The following is a 12735-nucleotide window of genomic DNA, read 5'->3' as shown; positions in this document are numbered from 1 at the left end:
TTCTACTTCCTGCTGCATTAGAGCGGTGGATGAATGAAAGAAATTACACTCTCGGTCAGGTTTTAGATCCAGATTAAAAAGAAAAACACCTTTCTAGACTCTAACCTCAAAGGAGGCTACACCCTCCCCAGGGTTTAAGGCAGCAAAGAACAGACTGGTTGTGTTGCTGGGCACGGACAGACACCAGAGAGGCTACACATAGGTTCTCGACTAACATGACCATCATTACTAATTCTTATTGGTTGGTTCAACATTCTTGTTATTAGGTTTTTAAATGCTGTCTTCAACTCTTTCCCCACCCCCTCTAAGCCCTATGATGTTTTGTAAGCATTTTTGAAGAACACTGAGGTTTTTAGGGCCACACATGCAGTGTTATAGCAAACATGTATAGATACAGCCCATGCACTCATGTCGAAGCCTGGTGTGTGGTAGGTGATTTGCAAATGGAAGCTTCTGTTATGGTTGAATCTCCACTCTGCACCTGGCTTTCCAGTTGAGACTTGGCCATTCTCTTGGCCATTTGAGTTTCAGACAAGCCTGGAGATAAATAGTAGTGTGTGAGTTATAGGCTCCCTGATGCTTGGGCAGAATAGAGGCCAGGCACTGGGTACCGGCTCCTGCTCCCTCACTATGGCCCCTGTTCCAATCAGTCACTGTGCCTCCTGAGAAAGTGTCATGAGATTTTATTTCAAATTGGCACTTATTAGGCCAGGGTCCCCTGAGCAATGGCCTCTGTAACCCTTTGCATCTGTGGTAGAGCTCAACCTTCTGAGTTGAAACAAGTCCTCTGAGGTAATTTGTCATCTACTGAAGTGTACAAACCACCTATAAAGTGAGTACTTCTTGAGTAAAGGACTTATTTATCTACTCAGTTTTTCATTTGCTTAGTTGAAGAATATTTATTGAGTAGCTCTGATGATGTGGTTCTAAGTCTATGGCACTGAATAAAACAGAATAGCATTCTTTGGATCAGAAGACAGTCAAGGTTAGGATCCTAAACTTAGCATCTGACAGCCCAGTCTGAATCTTGGCTACCCGCTTCTCTATCTGTATAGCCTCTGGAAAACTGTTTAGATGTCAATTCCTTGGTTTCCCCATCTGTGCAATGGGGTAACAATGGTTGCTGCTTTGTGGGGTTGTGATAAAGATTAGGTTATAAATAGTGTCTGCTAAATAGATCTTACATTATGGTAGCTGAGGTTATCCTGTATGTATAAAACCCGAATTGAAAGTAAAATATCTTACATGTCTTCTATGAAATCAGGGAAGATCTTTGTGATGGTGAACTTCAGGAAACATACTTCAGACATATGTAATATTTAAAAATAATGAAACAAAAATCTAACCCATCCAACCTTACACTGTTGTGGTTAGAATATGAAATGTCCCTCAAAGACCCATGTGTCTGAAACTTGGTCTTGAGTTCAGAATCTTTAGGGAGTGGGACCTCGTGGAGCAAATAGGTCATTGAAGTATGTCACTGAGGGTGAGCCTTGAGACCCACTTCCTGTTTCCTCCTGCTTCCTGAGTGTGGATGCTGTGGGACCAGCCAGCCTTCCCAGCCAGCCTCCTGCTTCTGATGTCATGTCTTCCGACTCTGGTAGATTATATCCCTCTGCAACTGTAGACTAAAATAATCCCATTCTCCCTTAAGGTCTTTTTGTCAGAGTATTTTTTTTTTATCACAGCAATAGGAAAGTAAGACCTTTGAGGATAAGCAGAAGCCATCAGAATCTCAGAACTGAATATGAAGTCACCAGTTGATTAAAGAGCAAAGACCCTACCCTGCCTGATGAGAAGGTAAAACTGTTAGTGGAATACCCATGCAAAGATCCAGAGCTGAAGCAACAGTGAGGATCCAGTGCACCCTTCAGAGGCAGGGCTAGGGACAGAGAAGATGGCTGAGTGGATGTGGGCCCTGCTGCCCTGAGTCAAGCTCAACAGGGAACCCCATACGATAGATGTCCCTGTGGTTCTCAGTAGTCCATAGGGCCAGGGGGCAAGGACATAAATCAAGGCTGTGAGCCCCTGCCCTAGGACCCCAGAACAGGGAACAGGACTCTGTGGCCTCTATCAAATAAAGACCCTCCTTGCTGGGAGGAGAGTTGGCTGCCCACAGCCCTCTCTACTAGGACAGGGATGGTCTACCCCTGCCTCTAAAGGACTCTATTCCAAGCTCTCCATAGCATTCTCTGTGGAATGCAGTTTTAGGAACTTGACTGGGAAACGTTAGCTGCTGTCCATAGCCTCTGGGGGCAGAGCTGGGGGAGAGGTTCACATTGTAGAGACACAGAACACATCTGGCACTGGAAGCTGTGAGGCCTACTTTGTGTCCGGGATCTTGGGCGGGGGAGCTGATGGGCTTCCTCTTAGAGAGCTGCTCATGGAAGGCCAGTGGAAGACCTCACAGGCCCCTTCCAACCCTGGACTTTGGCTGATGCGTCAGGCTCAATGTATCAAAGAAATGACCCTTCTCTGCTTTACAAAGACAGCGGCTTAAGATCCCCCTTGTTGCAGATGAATGTCCAGGCATCGGGAAAACTCTGTGACTTGTGGTCAGTGAGAGGCATAATTATCTCATCACTCCATGAGTAAATTAGGACTGGGCAAACCATCTCTCCAGATCCCTGACCAGTTTACAGATAAGACGGCAGGCTCTGATCAGAATAAACTGGGCAGGGTTGCTGGGCTCCCAGGATAATCCCAAATTGAAAAAGAATAAAGATGGGTGGAGGCGAATGTGCATTCAGACTAGGAAGCAGCAGCTGCCGAATGGAGCCTCTGATGGACCTGAGTTCTGCAGCAGGTACAAGGTTTATAGAGACTCCCTGTGCCCTGGGGAGCAGATGGGAGGATGGAGACTCACATGGCACAGTTAGGAAGCCGTGGAAGTCACATGACCAGCTCAGTCAAGGTGCAGCCAGAGACTCCCTTGTTAGCGAATCCTGACTACACAGCCGTGATTCTCAGGAGGGCCTGTGTATTGAGTATGCAAGGGCAGCAATGATAGGAGGCCCCAACCAGTGGGGAGCATGCAGTGATCCAGGGGCCCACTGTGGGCCTGAGCAATTGGCAGCACCATAAAGCAGTGCTATGTATGGGGTGGGGTCGGGGCAGTTACCTAAGCTGGAAAGGGAGGCCTGGCCACAATTCTGCAGAACAAAATAGATGGGGAGCTGAGTGAGGCCTTCCAGGCCCAGGGCAGAGGTCAGGAAGGTGAGGTGGCTCTTGTCATTGCTGGGGACTAATGGGACAAGAGGACTCTCTTGAGCCTTGTGCACTAGGAAGGACTCTACAGTGAGAGACTGCACCCAATTGCGCAGACCCCAAGCCTGGCATCTGGAAGGAAACCCTCGGCATCTAATGAGCCTTTGGCTTTAAAGGCAAGCCAAGCCTTCCTAGTTCACAGGGGAGCAACAGCCAAGGCCCCGGCTCACTAGACTCCAAGTCTAAAGTCTGGGCCTTGTCACTAGAAGTAAAGAACAGACAGAAAACAAGAAATGTAAAGGAGGGCTACATGATGGCACCATGGGTGAAGGGGCTTGCTATCAAGCCGGACAACCTGACTTTGATTCCAGGACCATACATGGTGAAGGGGGACGACCAACTCACCTGACTCCCTTGAGTTGTCCTCTGCCTTCCACTCACATGATGTTGCATGCCCTACCACTGCCCTCAACAAATAGATTCCTAAAAAAAATAAAACTTTAAAGACAAATTTAAAAAAATAGAATCTGCAGACCTATAGATACCGATTGCTCTATCTAAAGCCACAGCTTAGAGACCCATTTCTTTGTCTGGGTTCACAGAAACCTGACACAGTGATGAGAGAATTCAACAAAGTGTCTATTTCCTTCAGTCTAGTTTCTTGAGCATAGATGATGAGCAGGTTGCTTGTCTGCATGGACCCCAGCCTCACCTCTGCCAGGAGGCCTCCCTGACTGGTCCCACCTCAGGCTCCTCTGTTCTGCCGAGGGCAGCAACAATGTCAAGAGGTTCCAAGTCTACACACCGGTCACTGCTGGAGCATCCTGGGGCTTCCTGGGAGCAGAGCCAATCAAGTTCATTGCACACAACCCAGGGCAGAGCTATAGCCATTGTCTACAAAATGAAGGTGAATCCAACTCCTTTGTGCATCCTGCTCAGTGTGCAAGGTTCAAGGAGTCCTCTTGTCCTGTCAGCTCCCACCAGTGACAGCAGCCTCCTCAACCTGAGACAGAAAATGGAACAGGAACCAGGGATGTCTGGGTTCACCTCCCCACCACCACAGTGAGCAGCTAGGCCTCGGGTAAGTTAACATTCCTCTTGGGTCCAGGTCCTCCCTACATGGACTTTGACTGTATCAGACAGACTCCTATTGGAAGATGGAAGCTTTCTCTTACTCTCTTCTCCCTTGGGAGAGTCTCAAATCTGAATCTTTCCTAGGGCTGCAGAGCAGAGGACATGCGTTCACAGATGCTAACTACACAGACTGGGACACTCCATGTCTATAAAATGGGGCACTGGGCTCCTTGTAGGGCCCATCAAACCAACAGACTGCTACACTAGATATGGGTCAGTACAGTGACACCCAGACCCTTCCAAGGGAACTGGCTCTGTCTTGTGTACCGAAACAAATATCCAAGGCCAAAGGAACTGAGTGAATTCCATGCTCTGTTGTGAGAACGGAGCATCCTTTTAGCTGAGCAGTTACAACACCAAGGCAAGGCTACTAACACACATGGGCCTTCCTAGCCTGGCCTAGGAGCCCTTTCTCAAAATGCCTAAGGGCCACCATCCATAGGCAGGCCTGAGCAGAGGCAAGCAAGAATATCTGAATGCCCTATACGCTCAGCCTTCCACAGACATGGCAAGAAGCCTGTTGGTCAAAGTAACATGAGGAACAGTTGCACAAGCCTGTAAGCATCCCGTTGGTATTTAGATGAGTATATCGCAAAGAACAGAACATCTCTCTGTTTGCTCCGGCTTCGCCAATGAGAACAGTTTCCACAGAGGCAAAGGCCAGCAGGACAGAAGGCCAGGCAAGATCCATGGCCAGACAGCAAGGAATAATCTCAGTTGGGCCTGGTGGCTCAGGCTTGGCATTCCTAGCTACTCAAGAGGGTAAGACAAGAAGATACCAAGTTCAAGGCCTGCTTGGGCTACAGAGAGAGTTCAAGGCCAGCTTTGGCAACTAGTGGGACCCTGTTGCAAAATAAAAAGTTAAAAAAAAAAAAAAACAGAAGGGGGTTGGGATATATAGCTCAGTGGTAGAGTACCTTCCTAGCATGTGGGGGGTCAGTACAAAGAGAGGGGAGATAGAAAAAAAGGGAGAGGGAGAAGGAGGGAGAGAGGAAGAGAGAGAGAGTGAACCATACAGGTTATTAATACACCATGAGGCTGAGGGAAAGGGCCAGAGTTTATAGAATCACTTCAGGTATGAAAACTGGAGAGAGAGATCCAGAAGTGGAGCAGAGAAAACAAACACACACACACACACACACACACACACACACACACACACACACACACACACCAAACAAACCAGGCTCACCAGCCCAGTTAGTGTGGTGTCACTGCGAAAATCTCTGAATGGTGATTTCCCAGACCCTCCCTGGGGACAGTCAGTGACGCGGATGCTCCAACTTTCTTCAGGAACACGTGGGTGACAGATTAAAGCCTTCTTTGGAACACATGAGAAAGATGCACTGGACAGGGACATCCAGGAAGTACCGACCCCTGCAGGTGATGTGGAAGAGCAGATGTCCACTATGAGCTCCTGTAGGAAGGAGCAGGCCGCAGTATAGTGGGGCTCAGAAGGTAGATGTTTGCCTCCATTTTCAACCCATCGTGAGTGAGCACTGTCACTAGAGTTAACTGACGAGCATTGCTCTGGAAGTGGATACAATGTGGAAGACTAAAATGGCCCAGTTCCTTCCAGTTTAACATTTCAGAACTCTGATAGCCCCCTAGCAGGCCCGAGGCTCTGACACCAGCCTTTTGCTGTTGGTCACAGAAGACCTGGCAGAAAGGTAGAGTGGGGAGACTCGAAAACAAGGGCCTCCTCAACTATTTAGCATCTCCGTTGTCTTAGTTAGGGTTCCTACTGCTGAGAAGAGACAACATGAATGTGGCAACTCTTATAAAGAAAATCATTTCATCTGGGCTAGCTTGGTAGCGTACAGTTCAGACCGTAAGTCCATTATTGTCATGTTGGGAAGCGTGGTAGGCAGATAATGGTGCTGGAGAGGTAGCTGAGAATTCTCCTGGATCAGCAATCAGCAGGAAGAGAGAATGAGTCATTGGGCTGACTTGAGCTTCTGAAACCTCGAAGACCACCTCCTGGTGACACACTTCCTCCAACAAGGTCACCCCTACTCCAACAAGGCCACACCTCCTCATATAGCCACGCCCTCTGAGCCTATGGGGGCCATTTCATTCAACCACCACATTAGTGATCTTGTTGACCCTCGTCTCATCTTTTGACACAGAACGAAGAGAATTCTTTATAGGAAAATTATAAATGATAATAAGACTGTTGTAACTTATAAATTCAATGAGATAATGCCCACCACAAACACATTTTATAAACTAAAAAGTGTTGTACTCCTGTGGATTATCATTAAGATTTTAAGAGCTTGGAAATAAAAGGCTCTTGAGGCTGATAGCACTTGTTACAGATTACAATATACCATGCTGACTCAGGAAGCATAACACGGCAGAGCCAACCATAGCATGCAGGGCACAGAGATCACTCAGGCTTCCCATCCGGCCCTAGTGATTATTTTGAAGCACCAAGGCTGAGCCTGCGTGTCTGCTTGGAAGCAAGCATGTTTTTATTGTGGCTTATTCACAATTTTGAAAAACTATATACTGGCTAATCAATCTCCCCATCCATAGAGAGTGGTTGGGATTCTCTTCCTAGTTAAAGAGGTTAGCAGAAGGAAAGACATTTCATTCTGCTCTATCCCACACTCATCACTGGGCAGGAACAGGGCTGCCGGGACTGCTCCTCAGGGGCCCCGGTGTGGACTATGGTACCACAGTGGACAGGGCTGCCTTCCTCTTTGCTCCTCTTGAGAGCCGTGCAGGTACAGATAGATGTCTTGAGGTCTGTCTGCATCATTATTCTGCCCAGGGCTTAAGCTGGAAACATCATTTCTGGATGTCTAGGGACATAGATTCATTTCATTCACTTTCACTCTTCTCTCTCTCTGTCTGTCTCTCTGTCTCTGTGTGTGTGTGTGTACATGCGTGTGTCTTTCTGTCTCTCTATCCCTCTCTGTCTCTGTCTGTCTGTCTGTCTGTCTGTCTGTCTCTCTCTCTCTCTCTCTCTCTCTCTCTCTCTGTGTGTGTGTGTGTGTGTGTGTGTGTGTGTGTGTGTGTGTGTATGTGCGTATTTGAAGTGGGCTCTCACTGGCCTGGAACTTCCCAAACAGGTTAAGCCAGCTGGTCAAGTGGACTCTCCACTTCTCCAGAGCTAAGATTATAAACTCACACCACCATGTCCAGCTGTTGAGATCCCCCCGCCCCCCAGCCCCGCTGCCCTAGTTCACTGGGAATCAAACTAGGGTCCCTGTGCAAGCAAGGCAAGCATTTTTTACCCAGTGACCCATCTCTACAATCCTGCTTCTACTTTCTTGCCCAATCAGTCCAGCAAGCATTTGTCAAGCGACTGCTCTGGAAGGCGAGCCCTTTGTCTCCGCTGTGAGCAAGAGCTGAGACTAGTCTTGCTCTGCACAGGAACGAACACAGCCTCTGACCCCACAAAGTTGCCAATGCCGAGTCTTCAAGCCCACCTTTCTCTATGACTGTGGGACCTTTGGGCTGTAGCCTGGTACTCACGGACACAGTCCTGGCGGCTGGGAAGTCCGAGATCAAGGAGCCAGCACTACACTGTCTCGGGAAGGTCTGCTGCTCACAGACTTTTACCTTTTCCACCACATCTTCATGCAGTAGAAAGGAAAGGGGTAGGAGGTGACATGGGGTGAGGTGAACTTCCCAAGGAGCTGTCCTCTGCAGAGGTAAAACTGGGGTAATTCAGAAACAGGGGTTCACCCTGCATTAGAACATGGCTGAAGGAGGTGGCTCCTAAGTACTTGCCCAGGGCACTCACTGTAATAAAACTTAGAAAATATTAGAACACTTTGAAAAGGTGCTAACTTTGGGGCATTGTGCCTTCACTATCAGAACGTCCTTAAGCAAGTACTTAGACCCTCTGATTCTCCATATTCCATCTCTAAATGAGGACAGAAATCTTCCTGAACCCAAATTCAAGTGCTGGGTGTGTGTGTGTAAATAAAGTATGTTAAGCCCCTTAAAGCTTGGTTGGCACTTAGTAGGGACACAACATATCCTTCCCCTATGTCTCTGATGAGAATTCCTAATGTTCTCCAGGATAGTGGGGATCCACTTATAGAAAGACCAAACAGCGTGCAAAGAATTCAAGGAAAGGCAGAGAGATTCTGGCTGCCATTTCACCCAACTTCCAGGAAGATTGAAGGCTGCTCCTCCCTTCGGGCAGCCCAACAACTTCTGGTCCTACACCTCGGCCTCACCTCCCCAAAGCTGGTGCCATTGCCCCACGTGCGGTGTGTGGATGAGCACTGGGCGCCCCGCTTCAGGTCTGGGAAATATGACTGTGCTGCGTCCAGCACGGGCTCCAGAGAGCATGCCACCGCCTTCCTCCAGAGCTGTGTTCTGGACACTGAGTTTTATGGCGCAATATTAACAGGGCTCCGCAATCGTAGGTGCGGTCCATCTTCCTCCAGCTTCCTGCAGAAGCAATTGCCACACATGCATAAAAAGAGCTAGCTGAGAAGAGTTCCCACCCGCTCCTCAGCTCCCTTTCCACCGAGTAAGCATTCCTATAAAGACGGGCTCTGGCGCCCAGATGGTCTGTGGGAGGAAATCACCAGCAACTCGTCACCGGCTGCTCCGTGCCAAGACACACAGAAGGTCTATGTTTCACAATGGAAAGGTAAGTATCTCGAACAAGGCAGAAGCCCAGGGTAATAAAAGCGCCTTTTATTTCCTACTCTCTTTCACAGGAGTGGGTTTTAGTCTGACTCTCAGCAGAGGCTTGACAGGCATTAAAAGCAATAGTTCCCTGCTCCGTCCCCCTCCCCCAAATGTTTTTGTTTCCTTGAACTGAGTTTGCTTAGGTAAGCTAAGGCTGCTCTCCACGGGAGGGCAGAAAGGTTGAGAAATGTCACTGTCTGTGCTTCTATTAGGAATGGGAGCTCTGTGGGGACCCTTGCTGAAAGCCACTTTCTAAAGGCTGGGAACGGAGGAGAAAGGCACAGACACCACACCCAGAGGGACAATGTGATTCACAAAGCATATTTCTGTCCATGTAGAAAGAACAGTTTGTCGATCCAGCCGACGCAGTAATATACAGGGACGGGCGGCTTACATATTTACACGCATCAGGATTTAGTGTGTATAGTTTTGAGGTCTGGTGAGGGTCCATTCCTCACAGACAGTTCATCTATGTATCCTCACTTGGGAGGGTCCACAAACTCCTTCGGGTTTCCTCTCAGACGGGTGCTTATCCCATCTGGGGGTTCCTATCTCATGATCTAATCACATCCCCAAAAAACCCTGTTCTTTTTTGAGTTATTTATCTGTTTGTTACTATGGGTGTGTGTGTGGACTCATAAGACACAAATCATATGTGGAGGCCGGAGGATGAGCCTGTGGGCTTGGTTCTCTTTTTCATCTCCCAGGGGATTCAAGGATTTCCTTTCTTATCTTACTTCCTTTTCATCTGTGGTCCCTTTCTTTCTCTCTCTCCTCTTTTTCCTTTTTCTCTTTCTTCCTCTTCTCTCTCCTGTTTCTTTCTGTCTCTCTGACTCTTCTTTTCCTCCTCCTTGTTTTTCCTCTTCTCTCTCCTCTTCTCCATCCTCTTCTTCCTTTTTAAAAAATTTTGTTGTTGTTTTGAGACAGGGTCTCATTATGTAGCCTTAACTGTCCTAGATCTCACTCTGTAGATCAGGCTGGCCTTGAACTCGCAGAGATCTGCCTGCCTCTGCCTCCCAAGTGCTGGGATTAAAGGTGTGCACTATCATGCCTCACATCTCTTCTTTCTTCTTGACTTTCTTTCTTTTTTTTTTTTTTTTTTTTTTTTTTTTTTTTGGTTTTTCGAGACAGGGTTTCTCTGTGTAGCTTTGCGCCTTTCCTGGGACTCACTTGGTAGCCCAGGCTGGCCTCGAACTCACAGAGATCCGCCTGGCTCTGCCTCCCGAGTGCTGGGATTAAAGGCGTGCGCCACCACCGCCCGGCTTGACTTTCTTTCTTTTTCACTTTGTCTGTCTCTCTCAGTCTTCTCTCTGTCTTCCATACACACACAGCATGTACACTGAATAATTCCATGGCTTTCTTGAACCTTCTGAAACTCATGCATGAAAACTGGGGAGAGGGGCTAGGAGCTCCCCAATAGGTTCGCACTGATTTATATCCAAGCTGGGGACTGAGTTCTTCCTTCCTGTGAACCACTGGGGGATAAAATTATACTACGATGCCTGTTGACAAGATGCCAGACAGAAGCGACTTCAGGGTTTATTTGGGGTCCTCTTAGGGCAGTCTGTCATGTGGTGGGGAAGGCAGGGGGGTTGGAACTTGCAGTAGACAATCACATTCCGTCCATTGTCAAGAAGCAAGAGTGAACAGTGCTCAGCCTGCTCGTTGTCTCCTTTTCATTCAGTTCAGGACCCCGGCCTCTGCAACGATACCGCTAGGGTAAGTCTTCTCATCTCAAGCCGCTCTGGAAGCTTCCTCACAGACAGGCATGCCAAGAGGTCTGTCTTTTCAGTGATTTCAGGTTCTGTCGAAGTGGCTCAGCAATAACGACCGTTACTGTACTCCTTCCCACCTCGGCAATCTCAGTTGTTCCTGATTAAAGACCCATCTGAGGTTCTCATCAAAAAGTGTCCCAGGATGAACCAGGGGACTGACACATTTATTCTTCCTGAGAGAGGAACAACAGTGTACCTTGGGAGGGGTGCTCCTGCTAGACGCTGCAGAGCAGAATCCTCAGGAACACAGACGTGCCTGGCCTTGCACTGCCTGGCTCAGAAGCCCCTGTAGCCTCTATTATGCACATCATGGCCCACTTCTGGACCACATCATCGCCATCCAGAATTCCCTCCTCGCCATGGACAGCCAGATGGGTAGCACACATCTACAATCCTAGTGCCCCTAAAGGCAGATGAGAGGTGGTCACAGTTTGCTTGTGATCATACACAGTGATGATTGAGAGACCCTGTCTCAAACAAGGTGGAAGATGAGGACCTGTATCTGATGTTGTCTTCTGACCTCCACATATGCACTATGGTACACACACACACACACACACACACACACACACACACACACACACTCACACACACACTCACATGCACGCATGCATTAAAAGGGAAAAGGGTAGGATTATCTTTTGTATCAGCATTACAATATTTGAGTATTTTATAGGAAGCTCCATTAAGCCCAGGTTTCACTTCAGAAAGAAGAGCTGAACAGCAAGCATCCCTTGGAAAAGCCCAAGTCCTGGCATGCAAAGTCAGCAGGAGTTTGGGGAAGGACCATGGAGCATTAGCACGGAGGATGGGATCCAAAGTGGACGTGCCCCATTCCCAGCTTTGCTGCCTATGAGTGGGCATCCTAGATGTCTCCCTTGACCCCTCCTGCCTCTGCGCCCTCATGTGAGGAAGAGGAAGGTGTCATGCAAATCAAGGATGGAGAAGGCATCAGGCAGGACATTGATACAAAGGATGGGAATGACCCTTTTCATTGTCCTGAATCCCAGCCACTCTGCATGCCTGGGACTTATGAGAACTGTGGGTTAGCAAGCTTGGGACTGTCTGGACCTCATTTGTAGCCACTCTCCAAAGCCATTCTCCAACAGAGATGCAAGGAATCTGGGAACCACCCAGCTCGAAGCCTCCGCTGGACGGAAGCTCAGTGTGAACGGTGGTCACCCTTCTTAGGAAGCCCTCTGGCCCTTAGACTGACAATGCCCACTGAGGTCAACAACCAGCCAGACTCTGGGCTTAAAAAAAAAAAAAAAAAAGCAGGGTGTTGCCATGACAACCCCTTGCAAGTGCTCCCAGAAGGAATGACAAGGCCAAGGGTTGGGTTACTATTTTCCTTCCTTTCAGCAAGTCTGAAAGCAAGAATGGTCTCAGGGAAGAGGTCTCTGAATGCCAGAGGGACACAGGTCCCTGCCTGGGGCACACAGGTCCCTGCCTGGGTCACACAGGTCCTGCCTGGGTTGCACAGGTGGTAAGTGGCAGCTTTGGCACACTCCCTCACCTGCTCCTCTTTACACTGGCTGCCACTCAGCCAACCAGACCTCTTGGGGAGACTGTCTTCTCTGCACATACTTCCCATTGCTGCTGCCCTGGACCTGCACTTACCTGATTCCTTGTCATTGTCCTGATGAGATTCCCATCGCTGTGGTCATTAAGATCCAGGTCCTTCATGCCTCTCCTTTTCCTTCTGGGGCTACAGCCTGACACCCCATCTAGACTGAAAAGGGGGAATCCTATCTCGACCTTTTTTATATTCCTGTCTCCACTGGGATTAAAGGTGGGCTCCACCACTGCCTGGCTCTGTTTCTCTTTTAGACTGGATCAATCTCATGTAGCCCAGGGTGGCCTTGAACTCCTGATCTTCCTGCTTCCTCCTCTCAAGTGCTGGGATTAAAAGTGTGTGCCACCTCCATGGTTAACTAGTGGCTAGCTCTGCCCTCTGATC

The sequence above is a fragment of the Peromyscus leucopus genome, chromosome 22, assembly GCF_004664715.2.
Source record: "Peromyscus leucopus breed LL Stock chromosome 22, UCI_PerLeu_2.1, whole genome shotgun sequence".
Classification (NCBI taxonomy): domain Eukaryota; kingdom Metazoa; phylum Chordata; class Mammalia; order Rodentia; family Cricetidae; genus Peromyscus; species Peromyscus leucopus.
The sequence above is the reverse complement of the archived record's forward strand: the minus strand, read 5'-3'. Positions refer to the sequence as shown.